General features: G+C 47.7%; 1 long non-coding RNA gene across 1 annotated transcript; it reads right to left on the bottom strand.

Annotated features, from left to right (window-relative positions):
• Positions 1 to 1248: 1248 nt before the first annotated feature.
• LOC147984857 (uncharacterized) lies at positions 1249 to 4476 on the bottom strand. The gene is made up of 3 exons (XR_015616270.1): positions 4157 to 4476; positions 2850 to 2924; positions 1249 to 1528 (listed from the first exon to the last, which is right to left on the bottom strand). It is a non-coding gene; the product is annotated as an uncharacterized LOC147984857 (long non-coding RNA).
• Between the last annotated feature and the right edge of the window lie 1574 nt (positions 4477 to 6050).

Genomic DNA, 6050 nt, shown 5'->3' with positions numbered 1-6050 from the left:
GGTTGAGAAAGTAGATGATACAATTTACCAAAGGCATTATGTATCCGAGGGAAGGCTCACAAGGTTATTTAATATGAAGGACGCTGTCGGATAAAATCCATTAAAGGATCTGCCGGTCCATAACAGAGCTGACGTGAGCATCAGCACACAACCAAAGGAAGTAACAATGCAAAGGCATTGGATTATGGAAACAAATGACTAATCCAGAGCTCAAATGCAAAGGAATTATGATTTTCAATATCAAGGGATCAGAAGCAATGTTCTGATTAGGGATGGATAAGTTGAATAGCCTTAGGGGTACAATCGACGACAATTGGATTTGTTGAGAACCAGCTCATGTTTAAAATGACGTCTGAGCTGGAAAGATAATTTAAAAGGATCAACTGATGATTGCGTGCATTCGCACTCATGTTGGATCAAAGGGATCAAAATGATGGTGCCTAAGGATACTAACGAATATTGCCAGACATATGGAAAGCATCCATCATGCAAGCAGACAAGTATTGCAGAGCAATAAGCTACTAAGGATTTTTGGAGGATCGAATAGTATTTCGATGACCATTGTGAAAAACATGAACAACTGGGGGATGAGCGATACTCGATAAGTGCGAGAATTATCCGTAGGGGTATTCAGGTGACAAAGAATAGCAAGGCAGTAAGCTCAAAGGATTATCGAAACAACGACGAGTATTTCAGGATACCTTGTAATAACAAGACCAACTGGGAATAAAAGTAAGAACGACAGGTGTAAGTATTTATCCATAAGGATTTTTCGGTGGTAGGGAATTGCAAAGGCAACAGGCACAAGGTCTCGAGAAAATATCGAAGAGTATTGTTAGAATCTTCTGTTGAAGCAGTCGATCATCCGTAATGAAAGGGTTCTCCGGCAGGAAGTGGTAACGAGAACCTAGAGTTAGATTTTAGGAAAATCATTTAACCCGAATAGAAGAGAGATCAGAGTCCCAGAGTATAGATCGAGGAATAAAAGATCCTAATAACATCCGATGGCGACATGGGCCCAGGGGCCGCACAGCCAAGTTAGTAAAACAATTTTCATCGACTAGACTCAACTTCGGTCAAGGAGTGTGGAAGGGGGATTCCTACAGGCAGTCGGCTCTGATACCAACTTGTGACGCCCCCGATTTGACCGTACACTAATCATACACGCAAACGTGTACAATCAAGATCAAGGACTCACGGGAAGATATCACAACACAACTCTACAAATAAAATAAGTCATACAAGCATCATATTACAAGCCAGGGGCCTCGAGGGCTCGAATACAAGAGCTCGATCATAGACGAGTCAGCGGAAGCAACAATATCTGAGTACAGACATAAGTTAAACAAGTTTGCCTTAAGAAGGCTAGCACAAACTGGGATACAGATCGAAAGAGGCGCAGGCCTCCTGCCTGGGATCCTCCTAAACTACTCCTGGTCGTTGTCAGCGGGCTGCACGTAGTAGTAGGCACCTCCTGAGTAGTAGTAGTCGTCATCGACAATGGTGTCTGGCTCCTGGGCTCCATCGTCTGGTCGCAGCAATCGGGTATAGAAAGGGGGGAAAGAGGGAGCAAAGCAACCATGAGCACTCATCCAAAATAATCGCAAGCAAGGAGCTACACTACATATGTATGCATTGGTATCAAATGGAATAAGGGTATCATATGTGGACTGAACTGCAGAATGCCAGAATAAGAGAGGGATAGCTAGTCCTATCGAAGACTACGCTTCTGGCCACCTCCATCTTGCAGCATGTAGAAGAGAGTAGATAGCAAGTTCACCAAGTAGCATAGTATAGCATAATCCTAACCGATGATCCTCCCCTCGTCGCCATGTGAGAGAGCGATCACCGGTTGTATCTGGCACTTGGAAGGGTGTGTTTTATTAAGTATACGGTTCTAGTTGTCATAAGGTCAAGGTACAACTCCAAGTCGTCCTGTTACCGAAGATCACGACTATTCGAATAGATGAACTTCCCTGCAGGGGTGCACCACATTTCCCAACACGCTCGATCCCCTTTGTCCGGACACACTTTTCTGGGTCATGCCCGGCCTCGGAAGATCATCACGTCGCAGCCCTACCTAGGCACAACAGAGAGGTCAGCACGCCGGTATAAATCCTATGGCGCAGGGGTCTGGGCCCATCGCCCGTTGCACACCTGCACGTTGCGTGGGCGACCGGAGAGCAGGCCTAGCAACCTCCATTACAAAGGAAGTTGCGTTACGCGGTCCAACCCGGCGCGCACCGCTCAGTCGCTGACGTCACGAAGGCTTCGGCTGATACCACGACGTCGAGTGCCCATAACTGTCCCCGCGTAGATGGTTAGTGCGTATAGGCCAGTAGCCAGACTCAGATCAAATACCTAGATCTCGTTAAGCATGCTATTTTGAAGTAACCGCAAACGCCGACCAAGGCCAGGCCCACCTCTCTCCTAGGTGGTCTCAACCTGCCCTGTCGCTCCACCTCAAAGTAACAGTCGGGGGCCGTCGGGAACTCAGGGCCACCACTACCTGGATGGAGCCACCTGCCCCTTCAGCCCCCATCTCCAAACAGTATCACCGGTAATGTAACAGTGTAAAGTATATAGTATATGCCCGTGATCACCTCCTGAAGTGATCACGACCCAGTAGTATTGCATGGCAAGACGGACAAGAGTGTAGGGCCACTGGTGGAACACTAGCATCCTATACTAAGCAGTAGGATAGCAGGTAAAGGTAACAACAGTAGTAGCAAGGACAGGCTATGCAGCAGTATAGGATTAATTGAAAGCAGTAACATGCTACACTAATCTAATGCAAGCAATATAGAGAAGAATAGGCGATATCTGGTGATCAAGGGGGGGGGGCTTGCCTGGTTGCTCAGGCAAGAAGGAGGGGTCGTCAACACCGTTGTCGTACTAGGTAGCAGCGGCGTCGGTCTTGGTGTCTAGCGAGAGAAGAGGGGGGAAGAAACAGTGAATACAATGCAAACAGATGCATAACGATGCATGACAAAGCAAAGCGTGATGCTAGGCATGCCCTAACGCGGTATGAGGTGATACCGGTGAAGGGGGGAAACATCCAGGAAATTATCCCCGGTGTTCCGTGTTTTCGGGCAGAGGAGCCGGAGGGGGAAAGTTGCGAGTTTGATATGTTAGGGGTGTGTGGAGGACAAACGGGTTGCGTGTCCAGATTCGTCTCGTCGTTCTGAGCAACTTTCATGTAGAAAACATTTTCATCTGAGCTACGGTTTATTTTATATGATTTTCTAAAGTTTTAAATCATTTTTAGAATTTATCTAATTAATTTAATCCAACATTATCCAGAATAGTATTTGCTGACGTCATCATGACGTCATCAGTCAACAGAGGTGTTGACTGGGTCAAACTAACGGTGGGTCCCGTCTGTCATAGACACATTACCCTAACTAACAGATTAGTTAGTTTTAATCAGATATTTAGGTTAATTAAGTTTAATTAAACCAGATTAATTAAGTTAATTCATTAATTATATTTTTATATTACATTTCTTTTTTCACCTTTTTTTAATTTATTTTGCAGGGCATTGTGGCCCATATGTCATAGGCCTAGCGAGGCCTAACGGGCGCATGGGCGTTGCAGGCGCCCGACCTGGGCAACGACCAGCGAGCGTGGAGGGGGGTACCGACACGGCGCGGGTGCCGGGCGCCGGAGATGGCAGCGGCGAGGCCACGCCGGGCGGCGTCGGGGCTGGGTGGCTAGGGCGCGGCTGCCGGTGCGTGCTGGCCTAGCACGGGCGTGGCCGGGCAGAGCCGGTGCGGCCACGGCGAGAAGCGAGCGAGGCAGCGGGGCGACACGAGGGCCGTCGGGCAAGGCGGCTGCGACGCCGGCGAGCGAGGCGGTGCTGGTCAGCAGCATCAGTCGCGCAGCAGCAATAGTAGGACGCAGGAGCGGCCAGCAGCGGCAAGTAGCAACAGCAAAAGGGAGGGAGGCCGCGGACTGCGTTTGGTGAGGCGCGCGGTCGTGGGCGCGAAGGTGTGCGGGCGGGGACGCGGGGCAGCAGGAGCAAGCTGCATGCGAGCAGCAGGTGGCCGTGCGGGGCGATGGGTGAGCAGCGCGGTGGCAGGCAAGCGGCAGGGCGCGCGGCTTCGGGACGGTGTGCGAGGCGACAGGGGAAGGAGGAGAAAGAAGGGGAGCTCACAACGGGCTGCAGGGTTCGTGGCAGCGGGCGTGAGGAGGAAGACGGGGACGACGTCGGCGGAGAGGATGACGAGGAGGCGACGTGGTGGTGGCGACGGGCGACGGCATCGGGTTGGAGACGAGGCGAGGACGCAGCTTCAGGCAGGCGTCGTGCGAGGGAGAGGAGGGGCATGGAGGAGTCAGGGAGGGGTGGCACCGGCGGCGGTTTGCATCGGGCACGGGCGTGCGGGAGGAGGGGATCGAACAGGGGCGCCCCTCTCCCTGGCATCATGCGTGTGTGCGTGTTGTGTGTGGCGGCGCTGGGAGGGAAACGATGGGGGGATCGAGAGAGAGTGGATTGATCTAGGGTTAGGTGGGTTGAGGCATATAGGCCATGGGGTGGCCGGCTGGGCTGTTTGGCTGGGCCACTTGGCCCAGTTGGCCCGGGGGTCTCTCTCCTTATTTTAATATTTTTGGTGTTCTTTTCTTTTTCTTTTTCAATTTCTTTTCTGTTTATTTAATCTTTCAAATTGTTTTAGTTTTGTAAATCATATAGTTAGCACCCAAATTAGTAATAGTAGTTATACCACTGCCACAACTATTTTTGTAGTTATAAAAATAGGTTTTCAATAATTTGATCATTTAAGAGATGTTTAAATAATTGTTTCGGCTACTGTTTTACTTATCTTAGAACATTTAGTTACTTTATCAAAAATGTGGCTTCTTCACCAAAATAATGTATGGATTATTTGTCGCAAACCGAACATTTTAGTTTTAATGTTTTGAAAACTTATATTGTTTCCTTGATTTTGAATTTGAATTCGAACCAGTTTCAAACTAACGCGAGGTTAGCAACAGTAATCGAGGTGATGTGGCATCGTTAGCAGAGGTTTACTATAGCTTAAATATCCGGGCGTCACACCTCATGCTTAATCATATCAAAGGCCTTAGAAAAGTCAAGCTTAAGGAGAACAATCTCTTTTTCCGATGTCTCACATTGATATATGTATTCAAATGCCTAAGCAAGGCAATCTTGTATGGATCTGCCCTTCAAAAATCCATATTGGTTCCGATGGACTATTTTTAGAATGAGCTTCTGTAGGCTGTTGGCAAGTAGTTTTGTGATTACTTTGAGACAACAGTTAAGCAAAGTGATCGGCCTGAAGTCATTGACTGTAGTGGGGGCATTTTTTAGGTATCAAGGTTATGAAACCCTCGTTGATAATTTCAAGGTTGAGATTACCATCAAAGAATTGGTTGCAGAGTTTGTAAAAATCCTCTTTAGTCATAGGCCAACATGTTTTGAGGAATGTACAGTCAATCCATCCAGGCCGGGAGCTCTATCCGCAGGCATGTATTTGATCTTATTATCAATTTCACTGTGTGTGAAGGGGACATTAAGTTGATTGAGGCCTTCTATCTGTTTGATGATCATGGCTAGATCAAATTCATTTCATGTTGCGCAGAAGCGCCTAAACGACTTCTGAAAGATTGAAAGATAACCGATTATTTACCTGCATGATCTTGTACACAGTAGCCATTTTCAGTAGTAAGTTAGGCAATGTTTTTTTGACAGAAAGACTGTAAGGGAACCCCCTACAGTATAAATGGTGCAACAAACCCAAATTGCAAGTACCATGCCTTGAACCTGGGTGGGTGGGAAGGCATCAGCCCCTTCCCACCACTAGCCTATGCCTTAGTCTGCTAAGTTAGGCAATGTTATTTCTTCAGTATCTTTCAGACGCCATAGCTTGAAAAAATTTAGGTTGCTCATCACCAAATTTAACCCAGCGAATGGTGCAATGTTTTCTCCCATATTATTTTTGGTATGCAAGAAGCCGCAAAATATGACACTTGAGAATCCGCCAAAAATTAGCTTCAGGAGTGGTAAGGATATGTTTATTTTCAATTCATCT

This window comes from Triticum urartu, chromosome 2A (assembly GCF_056163025.1).
Source record: "Triticum urartu cultivar PI428250 chromosome 2A, HENAU_Tu73, whole genome shotgun sequence".
NCBI classification, from domain to species: Eukaryota; Viridiplantae; Streptophyta; class Magnoliopsida; order Poales; family Poaceae; genus Triticum; species Triticum urartu.
The sequence above is the reverse complement of the archived record's forward strand: the minus strand, read 5'-3'. Positions and strand labels throughout refer to the sequence as shown.